The sequence below is a fragment of the Pinus tabuliformis genome, chromosome 8 (assembly GCF_031772625.1).
Source record: "Pinus tabuliformis cultivar Carrire ecotype Pingquan chromosome 8, CPIR1, whole genome shotgun sequence".
Lineage (NCBI taxonomy): Eukaryota > Viridiplantae > Streptophyta > Pinopsida > Pinales > Pinaceae > Pinus > Pinus tabuliformis.
Window position 1 is genome coordinate 1,392,900,159 of NC_142294.1, and position 16,499 is coordinate 1,392,916,657.

The 16,499-nt window shown below is 40.4% G+C and overlaps 1 protein-coding gene across 4 annotated transcripts in view; it reads right to left on the reverse strand.

Moving 5' to 3' along the window:
• The window catches only part of LOC149240758 (Calcineurin-like metallo-phosphoesterase superfamily protein), a 210,953-nt gene that overhangs the window by 104,408 nt on the left and 90,046 nt on the right, over positions 1-16,499 (reverse strand). The window lies entirely within an intron of this gene.

Here is a 16,499-nt window from a genome sequence, read left to right on the forward strand (position 1 = left end):
AACAATAAATGTGGAAGGAAGTTTGTTCATTTCAGTTTCATCATTTCAAAGTCAATTGCCCAATCTCAGACACTTAACCAACTGAAAAAAAGTGCTCTTAGCCCACTAAAATGAATTGCAATGTAGTATAACATGAATGAAGATTATTTTTTGAGGAATAAGTTTTTATATTAACAGTAAATTATGTACAGAGAATATGCTATATACAAAGAAGGTTTAATTGATTCCTTCCTCCCATGCTGGTAGTAGGCCCCATGGATCATTTTATCAGTCTGCAATCCTTAATATACTTATTTGTGCTTAATCTTATTGTAGGAAAATCCCCTCATTTCCCTAATTAGAGCTTTCTAGACATCACTATGACATTCACTCTCTAACCATGGCTCCTGGCCTCATCATAAGTTAATTATGATTCCTTGTGGTAACTACAGTTAACATTCTGATCCATAAACTGCAGTGGATATTCCACTGGACTGTTTGTCACAACAAATCTGATAAAATTATTCTTAAAAATCCAAAATCTACACTAAAAGGGTTTATTTCTCTTAAAATTTCTAGATCTGTAATTTATTGTTTATCGCATATGCATGCAAATTATAATTCTGCAGAAAATACAGAACACAGAAATAAAAACTCGCAAACCACAACTGACACAAGGTATATCCTATGAAACCCTTTCGGGAAAAAACCCAATTGGAAGGTGAGATCGCTCTGCTCTCTTTCCTTGCATAGAAAATGACTGCAAGTACAAAGAAGGCTTGTGGACCATGGGCTACTACAGCGCACAAATCTTCTTTGTATGTTCTCTCCCTATCCCTCTCAGCTACTCTACTCATCTATGGAACAAGATGCACTCGAAAAGAATGGAACCCCTTTTCCTCCTAGTGACCCAGTTATAACACAGCCTGATAGCCTACTAGTGGTTAGGTTTGACTCCAACTCTTAACTAGAGTTACAATATTAACTCTTCTAAAATCTTCTTCATCATGATCACGTGGCTAGCCCATTTTCCATGAATAATGTGGGCTGATGTGGCATCCTCTTCAATTATGGTGGTCAAAAAGGAAGGTCAACTTCCAAGTGGCATACCTTTTGCATACGAACTCTAATTGAGGTGATTCTTACGTCGTTGGAAAGGTCTCTATGTGTAGAATAGGAAAAGAAGGTGGTGCACTTAAGCAGCAATGTTTTACCCCCAAAAAATGTTGTTTTATGCCTCAAAATGCTCCTAGAAGGTTTCAAACCTCAATTTGCCAAACTAGGTCCCATTAATAAAAATAGCCTTGTGAACTAATTCCTCCACTTTTTCCACTCTGAAAGCATTGCGATGGATGAAAAACAATATAATGATCCAATCCGGATCACAACTCCCCATTTTGTGAGGATTTTGGTACCCAAAGGCCTCTACTGAATGAGGTGAGGAAATTTTTCCTTCGCCTTCTCTCGGGTGTACCATTTAGCCCTACCTAGAAGCTGTCTTTCAACCCAATCCGCCAAAGGTCATGCTGCCCCTGTCTTGTAGTTTTGGACCTCTTTTGCAAAACTATGTCCTCTATCAAGTCTGCCTGAGCATCTAGTGCCAAATCCTCTACTGAAGGTAGGACCTGTTCCTATTCTTGATCTAGCATGGAAGGCTTATAGAGTTTTAGATTCTCTACATTCACCACAGAGTAAATGTGCATGTATAGGAGTAGATTGAGTCTACAGGCACTATCTCCCACCTTTTCCAGTATCTCAAAGAGACCATACAACAGATCCTTGATGTTCTTACTAGGAACCTATAGCCTCTCCTTGTTCAACATTAACCATACTTTGTCTCCCACCTTGAACGACTTCTTTGTTTTGTGTTGATCATGCCTCACCTTGTATTTTTCCTGTGACTTTTTTAGTGTCTCCTGTACCTATATATGGGTTTGCCTGATATTTTCGACAAATCTTCTACCCTTAATGCATCCCCTATAAGATCTTCCCTCACTCTTCCTTGCATCCCATATGAAATATCCAAAGGTGAAGGTGGAAAATATCCAAAATAAGTTTCAAATGGGGACTTATTAGTAGAAGTGTTGACTGCTCTATTATAACAATATTATCTATATACCAAATTTCAATTCCAGGTCTTCGAATGTTTCTGATTGTAACCCCTCAAAAGTTGCACTAAAGTCCAATTAATTACTTATGTATGTGCATCAAACGTTGTGTCCCTATCTGAAATGATGCTCCTTGGTATCCCAAAGTGCACCCAAACTGTTGAAATTTCTAAGCCTGACACGTTAGAAATCCCTACTGCATTATCTGGTTTAATTTCTCCTACTTGTTCATTCCATTAACAAGTTATTTATAAATATAAATACTAAAATAAACACAAATGCAACCTTAACTCATATACAGATCAGCAACTAAAATAACTTAGAGAAACACACAAGGGACACCTTTATTTTTGGACAATCGTCCTCGGAAAAACACAATGCGGGAAAACTGGTGCAGCAAATATGAGGGTTTTATTATTATGTAGTTTCTGAATACAACTAGGGTGCCAAAAATGGCTCACCCAACAGAGAATGCCCTTGGCAGTAGTACCTCTCCTCGGAGACAGATATTCCGGCTGATCAATCACGGATGAACGATCCCACAACAACTATGGCAGCTTCCACTGCTCTGCGTCACTCTGATAGGGACTACGTCACCCTCTCAGCTCACCATCACTCGGTGTGCCCCACGAAAATCTCTCGGCGCTGCCTCTTGGCCCTGTGTCAGCTCTGCTAGCCTCTGTGCAATTACTAAAGCCTCTGGGTCAGCCCCTTGGCTCTCTGCGTCATCTCTCAGACCCTCTGCGTCAACCACATTGGCCTCTTCAACCTCTGTGTAGCTCCCAGTTGCGTCTGCGTCAGCCTCTCCAGGCTTTGCGCTGTCTCTCTAGCACTATCTCTGCCTCTCTTCTATGTATTCTCGGCCTTGTGCTGAACTGCCCCTCGCTACAATAGATCACTAGCTCGATTCTCTCAGCAAAACCTCGCTCCAAAAAATCGAATTGACTGATCAATATGGTGCATCTCCAACTGACCCTCAAGCCTCCTCTTATACTTTTCCTGTTGAGTCTTCAATAGTCGAGATTAAGTCCCTAATCAACGACTAAGATCAGATTTGTCTTGATCCATGTCATTTATAACATTCTCACCCAGTGTTATATTAATACCCATTAATATTTTAATTTTCCTAAGTTTAGACTTAGGAACCCATTAAAAATATTAATTATTTTAATATCTCTCCAACCGGGTGGAATTTCCCCAAACCATTCTGGGTCTTGGAGACCTTATGTTCCTTAGCCTCTCCACCAATTTTCATGGCTATAACACATCCGATGCTACCACAAATCAACACAAACAAACCTGCCCAAAGAACAAGTTCATTGCTTCTTGCCCACTGATGGTCTTTTTATAGGGCATCTAAACACACATCTTGTTGAACCTGTCAACTACCACAAACAGGTAGTCATAACCCTTCTTGGTTTTTGGTAAACCTCCTACAAAGTCCATGGAAATTCTTTCCCAAGGATGAGTGGGTACAAGTAAGGGATGATATAGACTTTGTTTCCTGTTATTAGGCTTCTTGGTACACCAAATCATGCATCCTCTTATGAACTTAGCAACTTGTTTTTGCATCTTGGGCCAATACACATACCTCTTCAAGTTGGCTATTGTCTTCCCTACACCAAAGTGCCCTGCAACCTTAGAGGTGTGTGCCTCTCTAATCAGCCGCAATCGCTCTACTTTAGGAATGCATAACTTATCCGGCCTATAAAGTAACCCATTATGGAGATAGTAGACAATTGTGTTATCACCATCGTGCACATGACTCTAGCTCTATGACTGTTGAAACACCTCCTTGTAGTCCTCATTCTCTAAACATGTCTCTCTATATGCATCATGGGTGAATGGCTCTATGTGCATCACAATTCCCAAAGTTGTGATCTTTGATGTGGGTGGCCAACACACATCTTGTTGAACCTGTCAACTACCACAAATAGGTAGTCATAACCCTTCTTGTTTTTTGGTAAACCTCCTACAAAGTCCATGGAAATGCTTTCCCAAGGATGAGTGGGTACAAGTAAGGGATGATATAGACTTTGTTTCCTGTTATTAGGCTTCTTGGTACAACAAATCATGCATCCTCTTATGAACTTAGCAACTTGTTTTTGCATCTTGGGCCAATACACATACCTCTTCAAGTTGGCTATTGTCTTCCCTACACCAAAGTGCCCTGCAACCTTAGAGGTGTGTGCCTCTCTAATCAGCCGCAATCGCTCTACTTTAGGAATGCATAACTTATCCGGCCTATAAAGTAACCCATTATGGAGATAGTAGACAATTGTGTTATCACCATTGTGCACATGACTCTAGCTCTACGACTGTTGAAACACCTCCTTGTAGTCCTAATTCTCTAAACATGTCTCTCTATATGCATCATGGGTGAATGGCTCTATGTTCATCACAATTCCCAAAGTTGTGATCTTTGATGTGGGTGGCCTTGAAAGCATGTCATCCAACTTGTTTGTGCCACCCTTATTATACTTGATCACTAAAGGAAACTACTATAGAAACCCCACCACTTACAATGCTTGGTCTGTCGTAGCTTACTCTAGGCCTATAGGTACTATAGTGGCTAATGATCTGTGTGGATTACTGGATCGTTTCCCATCAGATAGTGTTTCCACTTCTTCACAGCTTGCACCAAGGCATAGAGCTCTTTGTCGTAGATAGGATAGTTAAGAAGTGCCCCATGAAATACTTCAAAATGGTAGCATACAGGCCTTCCTCCCTGCATCAAGACCACTCCCATAGCATACCCACTCACATTTGTCTACACTTCAAAGGGTTGTTGCAAGTATAATAATGTCAAAACTGGTGCTTGACTAGTCTTCTTCTTTAGTTCTTCACAAGCCCTTTGCTAACCCTTTCCCAATAAAAACCCTTTTCATTTGTTATTCTAGCGTGGAGTGGTGTTGTTACTACTGAAAATGAGGTTATAAGATAAGATAAGATAATTTTATTAATGTCCAAAAAATGACCATAATAGATCAACGGGACTATCAGTTACAATGATTACATCATGCCAAGCCGGTGGACCAAACGGTCCCCTTTAACATTTCTTAAAAAGCAGAAATACATCTATAATCTAAGTAAATGTAAATGTAGAAGCTAGAAGCTCTCGGCTTTGAAACAAAGCACTGCGATGAAGCAGAGAAGGAGAAGAAGAAGAAAGGGGGAAGGAGTCTCCTGCCCAGTTCCTACTCCTAACATCCGAGGTCGAGAGAAGAAAACTGAGAGAAGCTTGTCAAACTCTGTTGTCCTGTGGGCATACTGGGTTGTCGCCGCTGTTGCCTGGAGGTTCTAGGGCGCCTCCCAGGGGTGGATCCAATCCTGGAGCGTTGGTGCAGTGTGGTGGGTCGGCCCCCTCGGGACTGCGCTGATCTGATCTCAGTGTCTGTGGGTCGGTCAATGGTTCTTTTGGTGCCCCGCGCTGATCGTAGCGCCCTAAAGAAGTCCGTGATCTTCTGCGTGGTGTCCAATCTGGTGAGGGGCTGAATAAAACAGCCCTGAAATCTGAAGGCCTCCTAGAGATAAAGTGCAAGACATCTCTGATCAACATATCTGACGAAGCTGGTCAAAGTCTGAGAAGACCTTAAGAGACAATGGAAACGACCTCGAATCTCGTAGTAAGCAGGGCATCCGAAGATGAAGTGTGTCTCTGTCTTTGTCTCCTATAAGTGACAGAGCTGGCAAATTCTATCTGCCGTATCGATGTGGTGATCTGTCTCCACCCGGAGTCTGTGAGACCCAACTCTGAGCTGCCCAAGGGGGATTCTAAGGGCATGCATCCAATGCTGGAATGTGTACTGGGGTCTGATGATGAACCCATCCCTAATCTCTAGGCAATGCTACGCATAGAAGGCCATTTTTGGACGCAACCCATTGGGAGGATTGGTCCATGTGGTTTGAATGTATCGTTTGTGGCCTGGAGAGTACTGAAAAGGAGGGGGATGGTCAATCTGGATTCCTAAAGCCTCCAGAAGCTCTGTCACGCCAGTGTACCAACTAGGGTTATGAATTTCCTCGGGTTCGGTGTTTCCCCAACGAAACTCTTGACCTCAGAAACATTAGTGGGAACTAGGGTTGCACGGGAGCAACCTCCCCCCCCCCCCCCCTCAAACCCACTCCTGAGGCGCACCCCAAGAGAGAGCACATTCAGAGCGACCTAGGGAGCACAGTCCCGAAATTAGCTCCCTAAAAACAATTTCATTCCCTGCCAATTTGAGAGAGATTTTTTTAGTGGGGCAACATAATATTCAAGCCTGTTGGCCTAGTATTGATATGTTGTTCATGGTAATGTTAAATTCTTAAAGTAAAAGTGACATTATATCTTTCATTTTCATCCTTTTACTTAAATTTGTAACATTACCATGAAATGACTCAGGAAGTTTGAGTGTGGTTCCAACCTCATTGGATTTCATATGGAGAAAGTAGAATTTTAGATCTCGCTCAAAATCTAGCAAACTTATCAGTTTTCTAGGATTTCAGGATTGAGGGGATTGCAATGTTTCCATTGGATTGTTTCATGTACTAGGGTATGGAACTTGTATTTAATCAAGAGCACCAAGGTCGTTCGACTATGTGGGAGGAGAACCCCAATAAACCACGAGACAAGAAATTAGAAATTTCTCGTGGCAAGAGGGTCACGCAGTAGATAATAGATTTACTTGCCTTTTCTAGTTTCCAGTACTTTTTATAACTAATGACTCTTTCATATTTATTATGGTATTTTTGTAAATAATATATGACAATTTAAGTTTGAAGTTTGAAGTTGGCATTTATAACTCATTGGTAATGAATTATGAATATGATGCTTCGTGAAAGTTGAAACATTTCATTTCATGTTTGATATTCTTTGTTATAGTTTGATAATGGTTACAAATACAACTTTAGTGATTACAAATGCTATATATTGAATTTTGAAAGTTTGAATCTTCAAGATTGATGAATCATGAGACTCGATATGTTCTAACATGTAACTTGTGGGCATGTGGTTGATGAAGATTATAACTTCTAGATGTTGATGTTATATGGTTTAATTCTTTTTATATCTAGTTCATCATTATACATGTTTTTGTTGACATGTATGCATCAAAATATATAAAAATATATATTATATAAAATTCGCTCCCAATGCGGGAGCTTTTGAAAATGTCGCTCCCCGCTCCCGCTTCTTGCTTTTGCTCCCACTCCCAAGTAACCTTGGTAGGCACTGACCACTTCATGATGGCTTCCATCTTGGCAAGATCTATTTTTACCTCTCCTCCACCTATCACATACCTCAAATAGACCAAGCATTGTTGTGCAAACTTACACTTCTTGAGATTTGCTAGCACCTGGTACTTCTTTAATGTCTCCAACACCTGCATCAAATGTGAGATGTGGTCTTCCCAGGTAACATTGTATACCAATATATCATCCAAATAGACCATAACAAATGAATCTATAAAAGGATGCAATGTATCATTCATTAACATCAGAAACATAGTTGGTGCATTGCATAGGCCAAATGGCATGACTAACCACTCATACAAACCTTGCCTAGTTTTGACGGCAGTCTTCCAAGTATCTTCTTCTTTGACTCAACCCTGGTGATATCCAAACTTTAAGTCCAGTTGGTGAAGCATTTCGCTTGCTACAACTAATCCAGCAAATTGTGTATTTTGGGCAAGGGCTACCTATTTTTGAGCATAATTTTGTTCAACTCTTTGTAATCTATAAACATTCACCAAATCCCATCCTTCTTTGGCACAATGATGATGGATGACCCGCATGGTGTTGTGCTTGAATGACACCTTGTTCCAGTAGCTGCTAGCTACAATTGTCTCTTCACATCACTTGCTTCTATAATAGACTATTTGTACAACCCAATGTTTGGCAATGGGGAGTCTGACAATAGTTGGATCTCATGATCCACTTCCCTCTTGGGTGGTATCCCTTTAAGCTCCTAGAACACATCCCTATATGCCTGTAGCAACACTTCCAATTGTTTTGTTTGTTTATTAGTACATACCTCCAGGGATGCCTTTGCTCTCACTCACTCTTCTAAAGACTAATTTTCTCTTAAAAATAGTAAAACATACTTCTTGCTAGAACTGGTCAGTTTTTTGGCTTGGTTGGCACTTACTAGTGAAATTTTAGACTTGCCTTTGTGCACATTGATGGTGAATGATTTTCCCTCCTTGATGAGGAGATACTAATCGAATTTTTGCATGAAGGTTGTCTTGCGTGTACATATAGGGACTTGCAAACACCTCCCCACATACATCAAGGGTAACTACACCTAATTCTACTTCATCAATAAAATAAGCATTGATAACAAATCTAATTTTGCAACGTTTGGTTACCATCTGCATCCTTATTTACCTAACCCATGGGCTTGGATGATCACAAACTTCTAATTCCAATTTGTTGACTAACTCTTCTGCAATGAAATTCGTCTGCAATCTTGAGTCAAACAGAGCATCAATCTCGGTCTTTTTAACATGTATCTTTATATTGAAGAGTCTAGTCATTTTGTTCTCTCCTTGTTGAAGGCTACTCAAATTCACCTCCTTTTGAACTGATGAGCAGACGATCTTCTCATCCACATCAAAGATGCTTTCAACTTGGTTGCTCGAATCACTGGTCATGGGATTCTTCTTATTATCTTTCTTTTTTCTCTTCTGGTTAGGCTCTGGATGCAACTTTTAGCACTTCTCCTCTATATAACCGTCAATGTTACACTGGTTCCAGTGGTTGTTGGGATCTTTGCACTAGTGTGTTGTGGTCACCACTTTTTTATCTTTTCCCCCTTTCCACCTCTTCTTCACATATTTGGAAGCATCGTGGTGCTCCTTCTACTTCGATCCACTTAATTTCCATTTCTTTAGGCCTATGTTTACCAAGTACGGTCCCTGTACACAAGCCTCATCCACCAATTTGGGCTTGAATAGCATCAATTTCTTTCATATATAGCTGTGTAGACCCCCCAAATACTTGAGTACATATGGGTTCTTTAGGGAGATACCTAGCATTATGGCCATCTTTCTAAATTGTGTGGTCTACTCCTGTACACTCTTCGCCTACTTCTGCCTGAAGTAGTGCCATTGGATCCACTAGTTCTCTATATAAGTGATAGAATAAAAAAATTGACTTTACAAGGGTTTTAAAGTGCTCCCACTTAATCACTTGAGGATATCACTCCAACCTCAAGGTCTTTGTGTGGCTTTCCCACCAAGTTAGAGCATGGCCCTCTAATTTCAACCGCATAAATGAAATATTTTGTTCTTATTCTATACAATGAACACTGAAATAAACTTCTATCTGTTGCAACCAATGATTTAGCTTTTGAGCTTTGATCTCACCTTGATACGACTTGATGTCAACCTTCGCTTCCATTTTGAACAAGGACTATGAATGGCTCATGGCACTCAAACTGGGTTGATAGTTTTTTGGGTTGTTTCTTTGACTCTTTCTTTGTTTCTTCCTGCTCCAGATCTCCCCTCCAATTGGACCTCTACATTAGAACCCCATCTTCTCCAAATAGCCTGAGCTTATTGGTTAGGACTTCTATGAGGAGATTCACATTATGGTTTATATCTACAACATGTGCTTCCAGCCACGCAAACCTCTCCTCTATAGGATCAAGAGGGTTATTCACAAATTCATCGAGCATGATTGTGCTTTTATGAATCTTGCTTTAGCTGATCTAGATCCCCTGCAAATCTCCACAATATACCCAAAGAAACATGCTCTAGTACCAATATCATTCATAAATTGTTGTGGATATTCCATCGGACAGTTCATCACAACAGATTTGATAGCATTATACTTAAAAATTTTGAAATATACACACTGAGGGTTTATTTCTCTTTAGATTTTTGGATCTGTAAATTATTGTTTATTGCATATGCATGCACATTATAATTATGCAAAAAATAGAGAACAACAAAATAAAAACCCACAAACCACAATTGACACAAGATATATCCTAGGAAACCCTTTCGAGAGAAAATCCAACTGGAAGGTGACACCGCTCTGCACTCTTTCTATGAATAAAAAATGGTTGCAAGTACAAATAAGTATTTTGGCCTATGGACTACTACAGTGCACAAATCCTCTCTATGTGCTCTCTCCCTATTCCTGTCGACGATTCTGCTTGCCTATGGAACAAGATGCACTCGAAAAAAGTGGAACCCCTTTCCCTCCTAGTGGTTTGATTATAACACCACCTGATAGTATACTAATGGTTAGGTTTGACTCCTTAAACTCTTAACTAGAATTACATTATTAACTCTTCTAGATTATTTTTCATCATGATCACGCAGCTAGCCCATTTTCCATGAATAATGGGGGTTGACATGGCATCCTCTCGGATTATGGTGGTCAAACCAGAGAGGTCAACTTTTGAGTGGCACAATTTTTGCATACGAATTCTGATTAAGGCTATTCTTGCACTATTGGAAAGGTCTTTGAGTGTAAAATATGAAAGATTATATTGTGATCATTGATCTCAAGTGTAGAGGTGCAATCTCATCCCTCCATCACTTTGGAGACTATGTCAGAAAACTATGAAGGGAAATGAGTTGTTGAAGAGTTTAGTTCGATTTCGCACAAGAATCGGGCATTCAACAAAGATAGGAAGTTGAAGTTATAGCAAAGTGTGATCGACACACAGGAAAATTCCAGGGGCAACGAGTAGGCTTGAGGAGGCCGAGTTATCCAAAGGCGTACAGGTTGATTTAGAGGAGCAGAAATAGATCAATTTGATAGGGCCGAGTTGGGCAAATCGATTGGGCTTAAGGGGGTCGAGTTGTTGGGCCGTATAGGCCAATTTCCAGTGAGTCATACACATTGATTTGGCTAGGTTATATAGGCTAAATTCCATTCGGTCATACAACTAATTTGATGGGTCGAAGGACTAAATCTTTTTGGGTAAATTGATGTTGTAAATTCCTATGAAAATATTCGTTGTAATCAATTTTCTAAAGATGAATAAAGAGCCCAAGTTTGTTAGTTCCCCCCTTATTCAAGAAAACTAACATGGTATTAGAGCAATAGTCTATGAGTACAAAACCAAGGGCATTTAACACAGGATATCAGCTCAAAAGAGTGTGAGTCTTCAGTAGGCAAGTGTTTAAGGGTTTAGTCCACCATGGCTACTAGCATTCAATATGAAGACAAATAGGAAGGGTCCTCAAATTATCTCCAATGGAGGGTTTGGATCACAGTCGTTCTCAAGGAAAATAAACTATGTAACTTCGTCAATGCCATAGTGGTTCCACCAGCTTCAGATCCAACAACCCTAGATTTGCATGAGGTAAAAGAGGCAAGCGTGCAGAAGGTTAATTCTGGATAGAGTCAAAGATCACATTATTCCACATCTATCCGAGAAGAAGACAACTATAAAAATGTGGGATGCGCTCACCAAGTTGTACTTGAGTTACTATCAAAGTCAAAAGATTGTACTAAGGGACCAACGACACAAAACATGGATGTCCAAGGCTGAGGGTGTAGCTTCCCAGGGAAAATTTTAAGAACCCCCCTAAATTTATAAATATAATAAATGGGCGAATCTCCATGGTATATAGGAAAAATGGAAGGCGATTTTATCAATAATATAATATGTATATATAATTTTTTGGCGAATCTCTCACCAGGCATGGCGAATATTTTACTCAATTATAAAATCTTGTAAGATCTTGGCGAGTCTTTCACTAAATAATAAAACTTTGTAAAGTCCTAGTGAATCTTAGCATAGGCTACATGCTGGTTTAATTCCCCCATTTAAATAGGCTACATTCCAGGTGAATACCATGGGTCAATACCATGTGCCATTTTGGTGAGTACCATGGGTCAATACCATGTGCCATTTTTATTTTTATTAATTCTAATTAGGGTTAATAATGGTTTTTTGCATGGTATTAATAACAGTCTAGTCCATGGTATTTGTCCCATAGTATTTTGGCCATAGGTTTCACCTAAATATAACCCATTTTTTGAGTGTTCCTAAATATAAGGTGACTTATGGAGTAAATATAAAAAAATGTTTTATTTGTTTACCATACCTCTCGTTTATTTATATTTTTATTAATTTACCATACCTCTTTTACAAATATGGTATTTGGCCCATAGGACTCACTTAAATAAAATCTCTTTCTTGAGCCTTCATAAATAGAACGAGGGTTATGGACTAAATATAAAAAGACGTTTTATTTATTTACCATACCTCCACTTTACTTATATTTTTATTTGTTTACACCCTTACATGTATATAAGGTGACTTATGGAGTAAATATAAAAAATGTTTTATTTATTTACCATACCTCTCATTTATTTATATTTTTATTAATTTACCATACCTCTTTTATAAATATGGTATTTGGCCCATAGGATTCACTTAAATAAAACCTATTCTTGAAAATGGGCAAATGGATTCACTTAAATAAAACCTATTCTTGAAAATGGGCGAATGGAAGGTTGTAAGTCCTAATTTCAAGGGCTAAATTTACCTTTTTTACCCTCTCCCTTGAAATAAGGTGGGCTATTTGAGGTGATTTGTAAAAATGTACTATGATACAAAATATTCGCCCACTAAAAATTTAAAACCCCTTAATTTCGCCAAAGGGCGAACATTCGCCCCTAAAATTATCCTTGTAGCTTCCTATTTGACCAGGATTACTCAACTACAGGATGAGATGGCGGTTATAGGAGAAATTATACCTAAACTAGAATTAGTGTGTATAGCCTTGAATGCCTTTACGAAACAATGGGATGTTTTCATCAAATGCATTGTAGGTTGAGAGCACCTTACCACTTTGGAAAGAATGTGGGATGATTTCATTCATGGAGAGATCAAAGAAAGGGCTTAGCGAGGTAACTAGAGGAAGAATTTTGAGGAAGAAGAGAATCTTGCCCTAGTTGGTAAGGGTAAGATTTAGACAAAGAAAGGACCAAATAATGGCTCAACTTCTAAGGGAGAGAAGAAAAAGGACCTCAATAAGATAAAGTGTTTTGCTTGTCATCAACCAAGACACTTCGCCATCCAATGCCTTAACAAGAAAAGGTTGTTGCCACAGCTGAAATAGATGAATTTGTAGCTAGATTCAAAAATGGATTTTCACTCATTGCCTGCCTCTCGAGTTTAGTAGCCACTAACATGTGGTATATTGATAGTGGGGCTTCTTTCCACATTACGGGAGTGAACAAGTATTCCACTAGCCTTAAGGAGACAAAAATGGACTTCTACATAGAACTTGGGGACAATGCCAAGTATAAAGCAACTGGAATTGGAACTGTCAAGTTTTAGAGGGAGTTTAGTAAACCCTTACTGGTGGAAGATGTGTTGTATGTTCTAGGAATGACCAAAAATCTAATTTTTGTTGCTACCTTGGAAGACAAGGGTTACATTGCGACCTTTGAGGGTGGAAAGGTGTATATTTGACCTAAGGATTCCAAAGCAGCCAAAGTGAGAGTAGTCAAGAAAGGTAACCTGTTCAAACTTCAATTTAAACCAGCACAAGCATTGCTAAAAGGCAGCCAAGAGTTCGGCGAATTATGGCACAAGAGGATCGCTCATTTTCACCATGGTGCACTCAATGTGCTCAAGGAGATTGTGATAGGACCACCTAAGTTCAGGATCGAGCGGCATGATGTGTGCAAGTGTTGTGCAATGGGCAAGTACGCCAAGACCACCTTTTCAAGCAACAATAACAGGGCCAAGGGCATCTTGGACCTAATACATCCAGATATGTGTGGGTCAACAATGTCCTTAAGTGGATACCACTGTTATGTAACCTTCATAGATGACTTCTCTTAGAAGACCTAGATATACTTCTTGAAAAAGAAGGACAAGGCTTTTTATCGATTCAAGGAGTTCAAAACCCTTATAGAGAACCAGACAGGGAGAAAGATCAAGACACTCAGGTTTGATAACGGAGACAAGTACACCTCAAATTCCTTCAAGGACTTTTGTGCGCGTGAGGGTATCAAAAAAGAGCTAACAGTTCCATACAACCCTCAACAAAATGGGGTTGCAAAGTGGAAGAATAGGGTCATTATTGGGGCAACCAAGGCTATGTTACATGACCAGGAGCTACCTATGTCTCCATGGATAGAGGTTTGCAACACTATTATTTATTTGCAGAACCAGAGTCCACATAAGGTGTTGGGCAAGTTGATGCCTAAGGAAGCTTTTACAAGGAAGAAGCCAGATTTATCACGTATACATATCTTTGGTTGTCTATATTTCAATGTTCCATTAGAGAAGAGAACCAAGTTGGAACCCACTGCAGAGAAGGAAATTCTTGTGGGGTACAATGAAACTCAAAAGCCTACAGGATATACATTCCAACACTCAGGAAAACAATATTGCACGGGGAAGTAAGGTTTGAGGAGCAAACGGCTCTCAAGAAGTCTTCCAGCACAGATTCCTTGAGGTTCAGGAGCAGGTGAGACCAAAGATAGAGATAGTGCAGCCACCCCAGGTTATTGTGTCAAAGTGGTGGGCAGAATGATCAGGTCGAGCAGGAGAAAAAGAACGAGGAGCAGAGTGCTCCACTCACTCAGCATCAAACTACTAGCATAAGGAGGAAGAGGGCCAAGTGGGCAAAGCAAAAATTGAGAGATACATAGGAGTACACGAGTTCTCCTAGATATTCAGTCAAACAAAGAAAGGCACCACAGAGATATTCACGCTATATGGCATCGATGAATGAGCTAATTGAGGCCAAGCCTTCCAGCTTCCGGGAGGCATGCAAGCATCAGGTGTGGATGGATGCTTTGTTGAAGTTTTTAAGTCTAACAGTTAGAAACCCTCCATGCACTTTACTGATTTATTCCTACCTACTTGTTATGTTAATTAACAAGTTATTTACCATGTAAATACTGAAAATAAATATAAGTGCATGCTCAACATATTACAGATCATCAACTGAAGGAAAAAGAAATAAGCACACAAATAACACCGCTATTTTTGGACTAATGTCCCTCGAAAAACCCAATGCAGGAAAACCGGTGCAACTATCTGAGGGTTTTATTATTAAGCAACTCTTTTCTGAGTACATTGGGTGCCAAATTGGCTAACCCGACAGAGATAAAAAAAAATCTGGAGGCAATACCTCTCTTCAAAAACAGGTATTCGGAAAGCCTGCTCCACAAAATCCCTCTCCAGCAGAATTTGAAGCTCAGTGTCAGCCCTGCTAGCCTCTGCGTCAGCCTGAAACCCTCTACGTTAGCCTAATGAGGCTTTGCGCAACCTCTTTGGCTCTCTGCGCCACTCCTGCAGCCTCTACGTGGATGACACAAACCCTTCTGGCTCTGCACAGTCTCTGTTGCCTCTGCGTGGCTCCCTCTGGCTCTGTGTCTGCCTCTTTCTGCTTCTGCGCTGGTCTCTCGGCACTGTCCCTACCTCTCTGCCTCGTACTCACTGCCCCTCGCTGCAACTGATCACTGATTCTATCTCTCTTAGCAAACCCCGCTCTAGAGAATAGAATGACTGATCACTCTAGTGTATTCTCCAAGTGACCCTCAAGCCTCCTCTTATACTTTTCTCGTTGACAAATCAACAGCCGAGATTAAGTCCCTAATCAACAGCTAAGATTAGATTTGGCTTGATCCATGTCTTTTAGACCGTTCTAACACAGTTTTATATTAATTCACATTAATATTTTAATTTTCCTAAGTTTAGACTTAGGGACTCCATTAAAATTATTAATTATTTTAATATCTCCCAAACTGTTTAGAATCTGCCCAAACCCTTTCTGGGTATTGGAGATCTCATGTGCCCTAACCTCTCCACCAAATTTCGTGGCTAGAGCACATCTGATGTTACCCCAAATCAACACTCCCTCTTAGCGAGCACTGTGCTCTAGCAATACTCCTCACTGAGTATTACCCTGACCATCCGGCATCGGTCCCTGTGTTGATGCTAGGCCTGCTGCTCAACATCCTCTGCACTGCTGCATCCTGTACTGTTGCCCATAGCTCTGCCACTGCCATTGCCGCATATGTACGACAGCTCCCTTTGCATCTGTGTTGCTTCCCATTGCCCTGCCACTGCTGCGTCTGCACTGCATATCCTCTCATCATGCTGCATCATGTTGTCCATAGCACTACCACTACTAACTGCTGCACTGCAACTCAGTTACGAAGAAATAAGTAACTGATCTCCCAACTCTGACCTCTCTGTCAGGCTAGAGTACTTCTGATGCTGAAGCTCCCTCTGCCGTTGACAAGTGCTCCCTCTCTGACCTCTGCACTGCTACAACAACTCCCTGCATCTCACACCATTGCACACCACTCTGTGCCATCCTGCACTGGTGCAACACTCCCGTGCCTCTCGCACTGTTGCAGCTTGCTAGCCTCGCTCTGTCCTGGGAATTCTGCACTGTAGCTCTCTCTGTCACTTCATCCACATCCGTCTCTACCCAC